Source organism: Marmota marmota, unplaced genomic scaffold, assembly GCF_001458135.2.
Source record: "Marmota marmota marmota unplaced genomic scaffold, marMar, whole genome shotgun sequence".
Lineage (NCBI taxonomy): Eukaryota > Metazoa > Chordata > Mammalia > Rodentia > Sciuridae > Marmota > Marmota marmota.
Window position 1 is genome coordinate 8,825,024 of NW_025999853.1, and position 16,510 is coordinate 8,841,533.

The 16,510-nt window shown below is 35.7% G+C and overlaps 2 long non-coding RNA genes across 2 annotated transcripts in view; both read right to left on the reverse strand.

The window, feature by feature from the left end:
* The window catches only part of LOC107139957, a 167,053-nt gene that overhangs the window by 101,658 nt on the left and 48,885 nt on the right, over positions 1 to 16,510 (reverse strand). The window lies entirely within an intron of this gene.
* LOC125616757 overlaps positions 2,178 to 16,510 on the reverse strand; it is a 53,895-nt gene continuing 39,562 nt past the window's right edge. The window contains exon 3 of the long non-coding RNA XR_007347504.1: positions 2,178 to 3,335. This is a non-coding gene — a long non-coding RNA (uncharacterized LOC125616757). The remainder of the gene's footprint in view (positions 3,336 to 16,510) is intronic.

The following is a 16,510-nucleotide window of genomic DNA, read 5'->3' on the forward strand; positions in this document are numbered from 1 at the left end:
CATCTCCAGCTCCTTTCTAGATCAAAAAAGGAGAGTTGAGGACTCAGAAACTGGAGGCCTATCTGTCCTGAATGAATAAGCCTTTTTTTTCAGTTTGTTAGAAATTAGAATTTTTTTCTCTTTTTTCCATCTTAAACCAGAAAAGCAATACTAAACACATTTTTCTTTACTGAGCTCCATTTCTAACACTACACAAGAAAGAATTTGCCAAATTAGAAAGCATTCCTGGCTCATCTTTCATCTAGATTATTTAGGTTACCCTTTAGTGCCTTCTATCCTATGCTCCAATTATTTTGTTGTTGGAGGATGTCAACAGTTGTCTCAAATGGATGTGGGGGAATGCTTGAAAATACTCCAATTATATTATGAAACTTTATTCTAAAAAGCAAACAGATTCTTATTATAAACTACTGGATAGGAGTGCAGGTGAGGGAAGAAGTGAGGTATCCAAAAATCTGACAACAAAAGGTCTGCTCTAAGGTATAGGAGCTCCATGTGCTGAACAAATTCAGATTAAATTTAAATCCAGCAAGGTTTGGAGACTATTCTCTTTGGAGCTCAGTGAAATTGGCAAATCAGCTATTAAAAAATAGGACTGAAGTGTTTTATCTGTGTTGTCCTTTGTAATTAGGCTGCTGAATAACAGAAGTATTATCACACCAGGGTTAGTGCCAGAGGATTACCCAAAGTTTTACAAATGGGATGCTAAAGTGGCCTGAACAGGTGCACACACAAAGACTAAGGAGGGGGAAAAGTAAGAGAATGAAAGCTGAGGCCTACTACTTTCAGCCACATAGTAAAATTAATGGTTTCTGTAAATGAATGGCACGGTTAGATTACCATTGAACTTGTAAAATTAGAGGAAGGAGTCAGATTCTTCATTACACTCCTTTTTCTCTTTTTTAATTTGAGCGAAGGAGGTCGACCTTAATTGTCGTTTTACCTCCAAAAGAAAAAAAAATCTTTTCATTCGAATAATTTTGCAGCAGGCACAGTGACTCCTCAAAAGAACTGTGCTTTCTGAAATCTTTTTTTTTTCCTGGTCTACTCATGTGACCTGCATGCCAGAGAGAAAAGTGATTTAGATTTAAATGAGCTCATATTTGGAAATTAACAAATTTAAAAAGAAGGGGAGGAGGGAATAGATACTACCCTTAAAAGCAACAGTGAAAATGGAAAAACACATAAATTTCATGTGGTTAAATTAAAGATTAATAACTTAATAAAAACCAAGAGTCTTGCTTAAAATGTGCAGGAACTCATGGATCCTAAACATCTTCAGTTGGACTCCAGTACTTTGCCAAAGATGTATTTATTTCTAGTATGATGATAGTTACATTTGTTAAACACAGAGTTACTTTTTTATCATCACAATTTGCAATGTTACACTGAATTTTCCACCAGGAATTATTTTTCTTTTTGTACAGTTGAGGAGTCTGGAAGTTAGAAAAGTTAAGAACTTTGCCAAAAGACTCACCACATGGCAAAGACAGGCTTGTCTAGTCACTAAAGATCTAGTACAGTTCCTTGCTTATATCCTATTTTAGTACAATATATGATCATCCCTCTATACCTGTGTAAGGTTGCTTCCAGGATCCTTGTATAGAACAAAATTGTGGGTGTACAGCCCCTTATATAAGATGGCATAGTATTTGCATATAACTATGCGCATACTCCTGTATGCTTTAAAAAAATATTGTTTTGTGAATGTAAGTGGTATATGTATTCATTATGGAAAAACTAGAATATGTAGAAAAGTGTAACAACCACCCATAATCCTAGCACTAAAAACATTTGTTTATATTTAGTTGTACATCCATCAGTCTTTTTAAAATGTTTTTTTAAATTTATTATTGCATTCTTCTTTATATTCAAAATCATCTCTAGTTTACTTAAAGTAGTTAATGTTATGTAAATAGTTGTTATATAGTACTGTTTATGAAAGAATGACAAGAGAAAAGTCTGCATATTTAGTATCAATAAAATTATTTTCCTAAATAGCTTTGAACTGCAGTTGATTCAATCCACTCATGCAGACTTGCAGGTATGAAGTACAGATTATATTTACTGATAAAAATTTAAAAAATTTATTCATATGTTCTCTGAGGGCCACACAAGACCCCATATTGATATGTAGTATAGAACTTTCAACATCAGCACTTCATGTGAGACTACCAATGCATTTCATCCACCCAAGGAAAGATAAACTTTAAAATGTACACCTGAGATGTAAAGCAAATTATGTCAAATAACCAACAGCAATAAGTTGAGAATCCCTCTAAGGCTTTAACTTCAATACAAGCAAAATGGTGAACTAGTTTGGCTTTGCTCACACATTTTTCATAAACAGCATTCTAATATGTATGGTTAGTGACTGAGACAGAAAGTCCACCTTGAAAAATAACCCACAGCATCAGTTACAATGCTGGAACTTTGAAGAGTTTTTTTTGCTTTTCTATCTGCATTTGTGTATTTCTACCTTAAACTTCACTTCATTTTCCCCACTCTTGGTGGTCATGCCTCCTTAAATTTTCTATAAAGCCCTTCCTGAAACAACCACTGAATAATTATGTCAATACCATCACAGAAACCTGCTAAGCAACCTACACTTCTAGCTGACTATGTATTTAACTTAGTATTAATGAACTACTTCATTTGTGCTATGTTACCTAATAGGGCCAAATTTTACTTACCTAATTACTTCTTGAATAAAATATGGCAATATCAGCTCTCTTGGTCATTTTCTAATATTTTTCTGGCTTGTTATACATGAGGTAATTTTTAATGAAAGTACTAACTAATCTAAAGGATGAGAGGTACTTTAAGGATCAGCAGTGAAGACAGGTGTTCAAAAATATTTGTTGAATGAATGAAGAACTAAGTGGCAGCTAAAATGATGTAAGAGAAGAGATGACTCAACAGAGATCGACTGTGGATGAAGTTAGCATAAAGTGGAGAAACAGAAAAATACGAGAGACAAGAATTCTACAACTGGTTAGGCCATGGTTACTGTAGAAAAATTGACGTGTCCCAACTTGTCCTGAACTATCTTAATTTATCTAATTCATACTTGCCATTCTGGAGTAGATATTAATATCATCCATTGTCATTCCCAGAGTTGTTCTGGTTTGGCTGATAAATTTTATGGTCACTCAACATAGCTCCTCAATACATCTTTTACACTCTTCCAGTTGATTTTTCTCTCCATAAAATAAAATTATTCAGCCCGATGAACTCTTGACTCACCTTCATCTTTCACACTGACTATTCTCTGTCTCTGGAAAGTCTTCATGCACTTCTTCCCCATCTTCCTACCAACCTGTTCCTACTTTACACTGGGAGAAGAAAAACAGTAACAATATTAAAAGAACTTCTGTATAAACAAATTAGATTTGTGGGAGAGAGAGGACACATATATATTTTTGTTAACAATCAAAGTGATGAAGATTCATATATTAATTATAATGCAAAACATATCCAGGCTTCCATAAAATTATAAATCAAATAAAAATGTTACAAGTATGCAGCAGTGTTTTCCATAGATTAGACAAAATAATCCTTATAAATTCAATTTAATAAATCATTTGATCATTTTTCTGATGTTCGATTCCCTTACTACATGGGATAAAGAATCAGAATATAACTAAACTCTCAAAAGCAACATCAAAAGCTAAAAAACTTGATGGAATAATGTCTTCAAAATTAGGGAAAATTATTCCCAATCTGGAATTCTATACCTAGCCAAACTATCATTTGCATGCTTACATATAAGAAAAGTACTTTCATAAATGAAAAGTTTTAATAAATTATATCTCATGCAGTCTTTCTCGAGAAGCTACTAAAATGTATCGGTCTTGACAAAAAATAGTAACAGACCAAGAAAACAGAAGAATGGGATCTTAGAAGCTAACACAAGAAAGAGATGAAATAAAATTCTCATGACCTTTCCACGAAGTAAGATCCAAAATAACAACCATACATCAGGTCTACAGAATAATTAGAGACTCAAGAGACTCCAAAAACAATCAAGAAGATAAAATTTATGTAATATTTAATATATTTGGATATATTAAGAGGAGGTTTGCAACTATTTGGGTAAATTTTGAAGTTAAATGTGCCATTCATTTCTTTATACCAGTTTTATAGATATAATGATCACTAAATATTTCTATATACTATGGAATATGAAGAATGAAAAGAGTACTGTATGTTATGGGTAAAAGAGGTCCTCACCAAGTGACAAGTTAATAGATAAATGTTTACAGCTGCATAATCAGAATGTAAATAAATAAGTACAGGTGGGGGCACAGTAATGTGTATTAAAGAGTTGGTTTCTCTGTGTTAAAATCCTAGCACCACCAATTTTCAACCATTTGATCTTGGGCAAGTTGTACAAAATATTTGAATCTATTTTCTTATATGAAAGCTGAAATTAAAATTAGCTATCTCATAAGATTTATACATGGTCTAAATTTCTAAATTACTGAGAACAATACTTGGCACAGAAGCAATATACAAGTCTTGGCTATTACCATCATGTTGCTAGAGATAAGGAGGTAAATATCAAAAGAATCAACTGAAATAGTAGAAATTGGTTGGTGAGAAAGAGAAAGATGTAGTAGAAAGAGTACTGCTTTGTATGACTTGGAGAAATTTGAGTTTTTAGTTTGTGTTCATAGATAGCTTTTAAAAATATAAAACTAAATTTAAAGGGATAGGAATATTCTCTTCTTCAGTCAAGTGCCAGATAAGTCAACTTTTGTTCAGAAGTTTGCAAATATTCTGACAAGTAGAACAAGAAGAGTGCATGATATTCCAGACTATTGGTATTAGTCATTATTCTTAAATGTGATCAACAGAAATTGGTCACCCTGATTTTCAAATAATGGTATTAATTGAAAAGATGTTGGGGGACTCAGATGTGATTAGAATGGTAGATAATCAGGCTTTAAATTAAACAGGGGAGTTACACAGCCTCAACTATGTCCCGAATCACACCAAACACCATCAGGTGAAGATTCCACATCTGTCCTTTTCGACTCAGTACTCCAACTTATAGATATAACATAGTATACAGATTCAGGTGCTGCTGCTACCACAGCCTTTCCGGAAAGAATTCTCCCCTCCCATGTTGCTTTCCACCAGTCCCAGTTCAAATCAAATTCAAGTAAAAATATTTGGAGGAGGACTCTGTTTCCCTTCAAGAGTCATAGTTCCAGTTTCAGAACTGGATGATATGGTCTGTTAGACTTCACTTATATTCATTGTCTCTCTCATAGAAGAGGTACATTAGCTAGATGTGGTGGTGCACGCTGTAATCCAGCAACTCAGGAGACTGAGGCAGGAGGATCCCTAGTTCAAAGCCAGCTTCAACCATTTAGTGAGGCCTTAAGCAATTTAGTGAGACCTTCTCTCAAATTAAAAAAAATAATAAAATGTGCTAGGGATGTAATTCAATGGTAAAGTACATCTCATTTCAATCCCTGGTGTGAAAAAAAAGGGGAGGTATTTTATTAACCCCCACTGACTCAGTTTTGCAATATATTGGACAGTTAAATATGAGTAATAGTGATATACATCCCTTCAGGTTAGGATCTTCATGAACCAACATATGGTTCTCCTGATCTACCTTTTTCCTTGTCCTTTAAATATGGAAGCATAATGAGATATTGCTTCTTTTTGTCTAAGTCCCTGAGTGAGTATGATGAGCAAAACCTCTTTGCTACCCATGGTAGACATGCAGTAAGTAAAAAATAAAATGTCAAAATTTAAAGCCACATTAAGTTGGGGAATATCTGTTACTGCAGCTTAACCTTGCCTACCCTGACTGACAAAGGCAATTCAGCCACTGGAGAGTCCAACATATGACAAATGTTTATATGCTAAATGTCTTAAACTTGTCCAATAGTACATCAAGTTTCTAATTATTATCTAATAACTATAAATGCAATTGTTCTTTTGTTCCTCCAGAAAACTTTTTTTGGCTGCCCTAGCCTGTGACCTGTATTCTTTCAGAGTCTTTTTCTCTCTAACTACTATTTCTCACCTATGTTCCACCTACACCATTGAACTCAACCCTGATAGTTGGTTTCTTCGAATCATGGCTCTGAATTCACTCAGAGAACAAGTATGATTGCTTCAGGCTTACTTTACTGTTTTCTCCCTCTTAGATTACCTGGATTTAGATGTAATTGTCTCCTTGGGACCCAACTTTGCCACTCTGGCCTATATAGTTACATGAAGTAATTTTAAAACTTTACAATGTCTGTTTAGTCATTCATTCACTCCACGACTAATGGCAATTTATGTTGTGTCAGGCATTGTTCTATAATGAGTCTACCCATATATTGTTTTATATAAGCCTCTGTGCACAAGAAATAGAGTAGTGTAAAAACAAACAAGGATTCCTGATGTCCTAATGGAGGGAAAATTGTATAGGAGTAGATGGCAAATGCTACAGAAATAAATGAAACCGGTTAAGGAAAATAGAGAGTGCTGTGGGGAGATGGAAAAGGGTAGTTTGAATTTTAAGCAGGATGGGTCAGAGAAGGCATCATTGAGAAGATAACCTTTGAACACAGACTTGAAGGAGTTAAAGAAGTGAGCTCTGTGCATACCTGGGAAGTGGTATTCCAAGAAGAATAAAGAAGCCATGTAAACTCCCTGAAACAAAAGATTTTTTGAGGAACACTCAAGGAGTTTTGGGTGGGAACTCTTATTGACTGGTACATAGAGGCCCACTTTCATGGTTATTAATTTATGATGACACAATTTGGGCTTCTGTTTCCATCTCTGGTAATATAGTGTTGTTTATATCTTCATGGGAGAGAAAAGTCTTACATTCTTTATCTTATTTTTACACTGATAAATTATTTGATCATAATTATCCCAGCGATTGGTGTAGAGCAACTTTTCCTTAGTAGGTTCCAAACTATCCTTGTGATCATTTTACTCTCATTCTTTCTTAGGAGTCACCAAAAGCCTGTATTTGGCTTTGTTACTAATACCCCAAACAACCACCACTCAACACTCAATAATCTCTGGCTGTAATGGAAGATGTTTAAGTGCTTGGGGATCTGATGGCTGTTTTATAGAAATGAAAGAAGACAAAAGCAATAAGAAGATGTGTACAGGTGTCTTCCACCCCTCTAGGAGCAACACGAGGAAGCACACTGGAGCTGACCTCAGCTTTCAAACCAGATATACATTCCTATAGCTGAGTCATTTGAAGTTCACCCCGTGTGGTTTAGTGTGCAGTATAAGATGTCAGGTAAAGCATAGGATAGGATGTCAGTGTCCTTTTTTGGACAAAACAACTTCTGAATTTTCAGCAGGGACAAAATTACATTCATAAGCATGGAAAACACCCACTGTGGAAAACTTGTCCTTTCTTGTCTTTTGACCAAGTCTTCTCAAACATTTCAAGATTCAAATAGACCATGCAAACAATACCTATAATCAAATTTTCTTCTCTGATACCTGTCACTTCTTAGACATAAGTTAACCTCCTAAGAGAATGCATTCTAGGTTTTCACTGTAAGGGGTTATCACACATCCTGCCATCATGCAGCTGATAATAATCTAAATTTTAATTGGGAGGATAAAACTACTTTTCCATTGTGTTTGATAGTGAAACCAGAATCCAGGAATGACTCTCAAGAAATGGAGGTGAAAATGAATTAACACAGTGGTCACATACACAAACTAGGGTTTCAAGAACACCAACATTACCTATCCCCATTGTGCACTTCTAAAATTCTGGAATTGTAGGTTTACAGTGGTGAAAGGGAGGCAAAATGTAAAAACTAAGAAGCAGACAATAACATAAACAAGTTCATGAACTTTGATGCTTTGCATCTCACTAATTGACTGACTTTAAACAAATTCCTACTTTCTCTAAGCCTCTATTTTCTCAATGTTGAAAATGAGTGGAAATTATTAATTACTAATATGGTGAGGATTGGATTAGTCAATATATGTAAAGTTCCTAGAATGACACCTTGTATATAAAAGGCAATTCATAGATGTTAGCTTTTGTTCTCCTTATTTTACAATTATTAAGTATACATCTGTGTAATGTTAAATTGATTGCTCAAATCAGCCGATTAGTGAGGGGCAGAGTTAAAGCAAAGTTTTTGACTCTTAATCCAGTGCTTCTTTAAGATTATGAAAGTTATTACCATCAGTTCTTTATTTCCCTTTTTATTTTGTCAAAGTTCTAATTTGTTTCACTGCAAGAGTTAAAATGAGACTGATTCAATTTAATGACTGCTTAAGAATGAATGCCAGTAATACAGGGAATTAGAACGTGGGGAATTAAGATTCAAATATCCCAGTTAGATCATTTTTGTGATGTCAATAACATACTAGCAAGCTCCACTCTTAACCATAATCAAAGTTTAGTGGGTTACAAGTGTGTTTCTTACATCTTAAAGGGATTACTAGGCACCGGATCTCTTAGAGAATTCACTTTTCTTCCTCTAGGACTTGTCCCAGAGAACCTCAAGTTTAGGATGTCAAACCATCTTCCCTTTCATCCCAGCTATGATGTGGCTAGCCAGAATAAGTATGCGATTATGGGTAAAAACATGGAGTCCTGTGTCAGCTACTTGGGCTCAAACCAGTTCCACTATTATGGCGTACTTGCTGGGTGACCATAGCAAATTACTTAACTTCTCTGTGCTTTTGTTTTTCCATGTATAAATTTAATCTTCATGTGTATAGTCTTGAGAAGAATGTCTGGAACACAGTAAGTGCAATATGTTTGCTATCACTAATATTATCAGGCTTTCTCCAAAGTGTAGATTTATCTTAACTTTATAATCTCCAGTTCAAAAATATTTTCATCTTTCTTTTCTGTTGTCTAGAATTTTTATATTGCTTACTAGGTATTTTCTTCATGATGTACTTTAACTAGCAAAGATAAATTCAATGCCTCTGGATTTGTAGAACATATTAGTTATGTCTTCTATTGTTTGTGGGAGAAGAGGGCATAAGAAAACAGACAAATCCATTTCTTCATATCAATCAAAATAATGTGATTTTGAATTCAGCATACTTAGGGCAAATAGATCTAGAACAAAGTATAGATATCTATTGAATGCAATGTATATAGGTACATTTTTGGATTTGCAACCTAGAAGCTCAATTTAAGTTATTTGATTGACTGATGTAAATGACAGTATAAAACAAGCTGTGGGATCAGATATCCTGGGTTTGGATCCCAGTCCCACAACTTACCATCTGCATGGCCTGTGAATGCTAGGTATGCATTTCCTTAAATACATAAATAAGTATTAAGTATCATTGTAATGGTGCAGAGAGTCACTAGCATGGGACACAGTGATCTCAATTAGAAATTTTTTCTTTACTTTACTTTTTTTTTTACTTTACTGTTTATTCTCATTGGGTTTTCTTTTACATTAGCCACCAGTACCAAAAGAAGCTTCATTCATTCATTAGAGTCATTGAAAAAATCCCCCTGTGACTACCTAAACATCCCTGGACCCAGCTTTATGATGAATCTAAGAAAGGCTATTCTGATCCTAGAATGACCACATTACCAACCCTCATGAGCCAAAAGGTGCAATGGTTTAAGTGTTCAAGGCAATGGTGGTGGCCTAACACTCCCCCTCTAAAACCTCATCTTACCATGCAAGACATTAGATCCCTATCAAGTACCCAAAACCATCCCAGGAAGTACCACATGGCTTTACTTGTGTCTGATAAAATGTCTGGCTGATCATGATGCCCATTTTAAATATGTTGACTTTCTGAAGACAATTAAACCCAAACTTGGAAATCACAGAGACACCTCAAGGTATTTCAACCTTCATGCATCCTAATGAAACTCAAATACTTCCTTTACATTCACACTGAACCAGCTCCTCCTGAGTTTCAGTTTTTCATCTGAACTAGAAAATGTGGAGTCCTGGTCAATGTCCCACACTTTCTCATTATGCCACCCTACCCATGTTCGTGCAAGGTCCTAAAACTTATGCTCCTAAAGGGACCTCTAATATTGCTCCTCCCCCATAGCCCTTACTCTGTACAGACTTTTCATTGTTCCTAAGTGAGGGGGTGCCAAGCAGACATCATTCTTACTGGACTGGTTTGGTGGTCAAATATGAATTGGCTAAGGTTATAGAAACATAATAAAAATTAATAGAAATGGCTGGCTTGAGGAATTAGAAAATAACCTTGATAAAACAGTAGAGGACCTGTGAAATGAGTCAAAACATATAAATTAGTATAGAATGTGAAATGATTCAGATTTTAATTAATTGGAATATAACCTATGATTATACTAGCTTTTAGCGATTATTGGATCAGTGGCTTCAAAATTGTGATGCTGACCCTGAAAATGTTCTTGGAAAATGTACACCTCTGGAGCCATTTAAGCTGGGGAAAATTAAAGGAAATTTTGTTATTGAAAAAAAAAATGCTTCAATTCTGAATATTGTAGCTGTCCTTAATGATTTATTTCCCAAAAGTTCCAGCTAAGGATTATTCTGTATTTTCCATTTATTTCTATTTTGTCAATTATTGTACAGTGTTGTACCTAGTACTGGCCATAAAGCAACCTATCAACAAATTTGGGGATGCTTGATTTAATTTTAGATGTTTGAAGGTTATGTTTCCTGATTTAACAGGCTTCACCACCTATTTTTATTATCCCAGAGCAAAATCCTAATCATATACTTTTATAACCAATTCAGAAATCACTGCATGGCTTAAGCATTTTGATTTTTCTTTACAACATTCTGTCACATTTTTATACAGAACATCATCAGGAGTTGTGCCCTGCCTTTGCACAAGAACAAGGTAAGGTTTCCATATTTTATTCAATGATCTTTCTGTGTGGGAACTGGGAGAGTTGGTTCCTTTCATATGGACACCCCACACCTCGCCTCATTAGTCAGGGAAAGACCTGAACCTGATTATGCTCTGTATTAACATAAGTATTTTTCTTGTTGCTTGAACAATAAATGTTTGTAAGATTAATGAATGACATGATAAATTGGAGCTGCTGTCTTCATGAATAAAGTTTCTTTCGGGCCTAGAGGTAACACTCAGTCCTCTAGCTTCTTTCTTTGAGGCTAAAACTTTTAGCATACAACTCCTCATAATTTGGTTTTATTTAGGTTATCTCTCCCTAGACACATTCCTTACCTTCTACCTGTTTGTAGAAAAGCCTATTTATCTCAGATGCCTTGCTCATGAAATCTTAGAAGGGCTTCCAACTTGGAGGATGATGTACAATAGAGAAAGGGCACACATTATGGCCTCCGCACTCACTGGGTTCAAATCCTGCCTAAGTAGAACTAGTGTTTTAACCTCTGCTATCCTTACTTATTTCTAGGCATGGTTTAGAATGCTCCACAAAGGAATTGCTTTGGGAAATTGATAATAAATTATGTTGGATGTTCTTAGCCCACATTTGAGACTCAGTCAAAATTAGTTCCTTTCCTTTAAGACAGCTCATTCAATACTTATTCTCTTTGAAAACATTTTCTGGTTTGCTTTTGTGTGGGGAAGCCTTGTCTCAATTTTGGAGGTCTTTGGGGGTTTATACAAATAAGGACCCTTCTATCACTCCCAGCAGCAAGACATATCTGAAGGAACCATGAACATGCCAATGGATGCTCTCCCTGAAAATTCCTATAACGCTCGTTCTTGTGGTTAAAATGTGTTTGGCTTTTACATTCTTAGGATTTTATTTTATGGTTTTTAGAGACAAATGATAATAGTTGAGTTTTCAAGCTTAATATTAAGTTAATAAACCAAAATTTAGAATAGTTTAGAGGTAAAAGCAAAAATATGAAAAATAGCTGCTGTCTGTGAACCACTGGCCACTGAGGGGCACTTCTCCAGTGGTTGATGGACAGCAGTGTGTAATCAGATGCCCAGAGCATGCTGCTGTTATGACATGATGCTCTGTAAGGAAACTGCCTATTTAGGAGAGGATGTCCATGGGACTCTTCTTTCTGTCAAGATTTTTTTCTCTTCTTTGAGTAAAAAGAAATTAAAGTTGAAAAAACTTTTCTCTTTTATACACATGTCCTATAGAGAAGTCAAAGACAATGGAAATGAATGGGATTTGTTCTTTCATCAATCCGGAGGAATTTGCTTTAAACCAAAATAGACCAAGACACTAGGCAAGAATTGTGTTCCTGAATGGGCAAATATCCAGATAATAATGGCTTGAATGAAGCAGAAATGTATTCTTCTCTCAGCAGTCTGAAGTTGTCATGGGGAACCTTAGCTGCTTCTTTCCTTTGTCCCACAATCTCTCCAGTGTAACTATTACCCACATGTTCAAATCGTGTGTTGTATTAGCCCATATTTCATTACTAAAACAACAGCAGGTGACTTCATTAAAAAAAGGAGGCTTATTTAGTTCACAGTTGGGAGGCTGGAACTCTGAAGAGCATGGCAGATTCTGATGAGAGTCCTCCTTGAATGCATTTCCTCATGGTGGGACCATGTGTGTCTGCCTAGTCTCCCTTCTTGTTATAAAGCCACCAGGATTCAACCATAGGGATTCCATCCTGAAGACCTTATCTAACCACTTCCCAAAGGTAGACCACAGTGGGATTAAGTTTCTGCCCTCCTAATGCCATTGACATGAGACATTGGGAATTAAACTACATGAGTTCGTGGGACAAACCACAATCAGACTTTTAGCTAGGTCTATCTAGTTGGTGGGTATGAAAAAGGTGCGATATTTCTTCCTTTAGGGAAAGTAATGTAGATCATCTCTGTCCCCATTTCGTTGGTCAAAACAACTTAGGCATACCTAGGAATGAGATATAGAAAGTGCTGTCTTATTTCTGAATAGCCAAGTGCCCAGAATTAAGGGAGTTGCTTCTATAAAAAGGGGGAATATTAAGGATGTTGCTTCTATAAAAGGGGGGAGAATGATTGGAACATGATAAGTCATCTCTGCCACAGTGAAATTTTTTGAGGCTCAGGACCTAAGCAGGCTCAAAGCCACAATGGCAAGTGCCACACAGGGTTGTGGAGAGCATTTTGCCCCAAACTCTATCACTGACCCTTTGCTGCTTCAGCACCCTGAATGCTCTGGCTTGTAAGTGGCAAAGAGTTTTTCTGAGCTTGTAGCAATAGGAAATCATGCTATCTAACAGAACAGTGCTATCATATAGAATTCTGGAGACCCACTGTCACATTAGGATTCCTCTACTATCTGACTTACAGTCAGCAGACCACCAACAAAGTGGCTGGAGCAGAACAGGAAGAGATTCATTTCTGTGCACAAGTGAAACATTCTCTGGAACTTCCTGAAATATCCAGGGGAAACCAAAGTGTGGGCTGCCAGCTTGTGTGGACAGGTGGTGGCTCAGAGCTAATGAGCTAATGAGATCTCCATACTAATATAAGCACATTCATCTTTGAACTCATAACCTGGAGAGGCCTGAGGGAATTAGGTGATTTCATATTATCAATTAATCCTCACAAGGGAAAACAGACATATCTAACTCTGTAGTTATTATTTTAAAAACAATTTAAGAGTGCATGATGAGCTCAGCCTGGGTAAGAAGTAAATATGGAAGTCTTGAGGAATCATCCTTGCCAAGGAAGATGATGCTTGAGTCCTACAAAAGCAATAGGCACTTTCTGGGGAAGATCCTATGGTAAAAGGAATTTTAAACAAGAGATGGGTATCACTAATTTGCTGACACTGTTATTTTTAGGAGTTCCATATGGTAGTGCTGCTATAGGCATCTACATGCTAAGGAAGGTGTTTGTACCCCCCGCCAAAAAACAAAGGAAAGCACACAGTGGGGATGGGAATGGGCTATGATATATTTTTGTGGTAGGGTTTCTTCTGCCTTTTAACCAAAGGAAAGCTTTAATTATCCTCTTGTGGTCTGCATGCAAACCACAGGTTGCTGCCAGCCTTATGGTTGCTTCTGTTTGTGGGTGTGACTCCAACCCCTAAATCAGAGAGAGAAGTTGCCAATTCTACCATGTGGGTGGGTGGACCTCATTAGAGAAGTAATATTGAGAGGGCCTCTTTAAGCATTTTTTTTTCTCATTCTGTATTTAGAGATTTAGAAAACATAAAAAAAAATTGTGTAGTTCTGCAGGGAGGCATCATAACTGGGAAAAGAGATGGAGAGGGTTTCACATTTCTGGGTAAACTAGACAAAATAAACACTAAACCCAGAACAAGCAAACAAACAAAACCCCAGCTCTATGACAGGGGCAGAAATGTCTATTTTGAATGCAAATAAGTTGACTATGTATTATCAGTTCTTACATTGGAATCTATGGAGCCATTTATCTCAAAATCACTTTCTCATTAGTTGAGAAAGGATCAGAAAATTCAACTCCACTAGTGTTTTGCTTTTCTCCGAGGTGGTCCAAGCACTAAGAGCAATAGACTCAAACGTGGACTTGATGATTCGCCTTTTAACAAATACAGTCATTTACATTTGTGATTCCTGTTTTGGAAACATTCTCTTTCCTGAAGAGATACTTTCAGAGTCATAACAATCACATCCTGTCACCCCTTCATAAAACCTTTGAGCCATTACTGATATTAACATGTATGCAAGTGGTAGCAAGTCTGGAGAGAAGCACAGAAAGAAGTCACAAGATCACTAATTTCATGGCCACTCACAGGAACATCTTTTCTTCCCCACCTGCATTATTGCTGTCAGAGCACCCTCCTTTCTTACTTTTTTGGCATGTATCATAGTTCGTATTTATGTGAATAATATGTGTTTATTTATGGAAATTTTGATATGTATTTTCCAAATCTCCTACTAAATCAATGGGATCAAGAGACCATGTCTCATATATGTCAATTGCTGAAATAACTGAGGTTTGGAGATCAAGATCCTGGAGGAAAAAGAAGGAGAGAAAAGGGAACCAGTGTTCTATAAGTTGCTCTTAGGATATTTGACAAAGCTTGGCACTGGGGTAGATGAGGCACTGAGAAACTGAGCTGAAAGCCATTACCAAAAGGTACAGAATCCAGTAGATGTTTCCCAAACTCATAGGGATAGAAACACAAAAACCTGACTCTGGGATTTTGAGGAAATCATAATTTGAGGCTGCAAGATTCTGGAAAAGTGAACCTGACATTCTAACACTTCGTAGTACAACAGACTAGAACTAAGGACATCCATGAAAAGCAAGGTTCTTTTATTTATTTGCATGAATGCCTATTTTTGGAAAATAGAGAACAAAACAAAAATTTGAGTTCAAAGTCACCAAAGAGGTAAATTAAAAATGCTCTCAGGCTATTAATTAGTATCAAGTCCTGAAGAGCTACTTCCTAGGATCTGAGAGTAAATCTATAAGATATAGCTTTAAAAAAAAAATCTGCAACTCAGCCTTGACTGTATTAGGAGATCTGCCTGAAATTCGCTGAAGTTCAGTGAATTTCCAGAGGATATAAGGAGACTGCTTATATCCTGCTCATATCTGGAGATATATGATTTCATCCAGAACTCTACAATTATTCATGTGTATTATTCAGCAACCAAAGTTAAATTGCCTTACATGCCAAGAAATAGAAATGGACCTAGTTAGTTACTTTAGTTATAAGAGAATTAGAATCCATAAAAACCAATCCTATGGGAATTCTCAAAAAAAAAGTTGCAATAGAAGTTTAAAACTTGATTGATGAATTTAAGAGCAGATTAATAGCTAAAGAAAAGAGGATTAATAAAATAGAAGGTAACTCAGTAGAAAACATATAGTTTGAGTAGAATAAAAAGGAATTTTTGAAAATACACAAAAACATTAGAAACATATGAAATGTGATAAAATAATACATATGGTTCAAGTAACCGAGAACAGGGATAGACAGAATGGATCAGAATTGATATTTGTAGGAAAAAACTTAAGAATGCAAAAGAAGAATATTCTAAAACTGATAAAAATATATTCAAGCCACAGGTTTAAAGAGTAATGCCAAGACTAAGTAAAATTAAAAACAAAGAAGAGAAAATCTAGTCTCAAGGTATTAAACTAGATATTAGAATTTTTAAAAATCAAATCTTGAAAGACAAAAAATAACTGACTCATGCCTGTAATCCCAGCAACTTGGGAGGCTGAGGCAGGAAGATTGCAAGTTCAAGTCCAGCCTCAACAACTTAGCAAGACCCTGTCTTAAAATAAAATATTTAAAGGGCTAGAGATGTGGCTAAATGGTTAGACACCACTGGGTTCAACTCCACTCCCCAAAGAAACAAAAATATCTCAAAAGAAGCCAAGAAAAAGACAACATAGTTTTAATAACTGCAATAGACTCACTGATGACTTTTCTTTTTTTTTTTTCTCTTTATAAACAAGCATTTTTTATATTTTCTTTTTTTTTTTAATTTTTTATTGTGGGTTGTTCAAAACATTACAAATTTCTTGACATATCATATTCCACACTTTGATTCAAGTGGGTTATGAACTCCCACCTTCACCCCATACACAGATTGCAGAATCACATCAGTTACACATCCATTGATTTACATATTGCCAT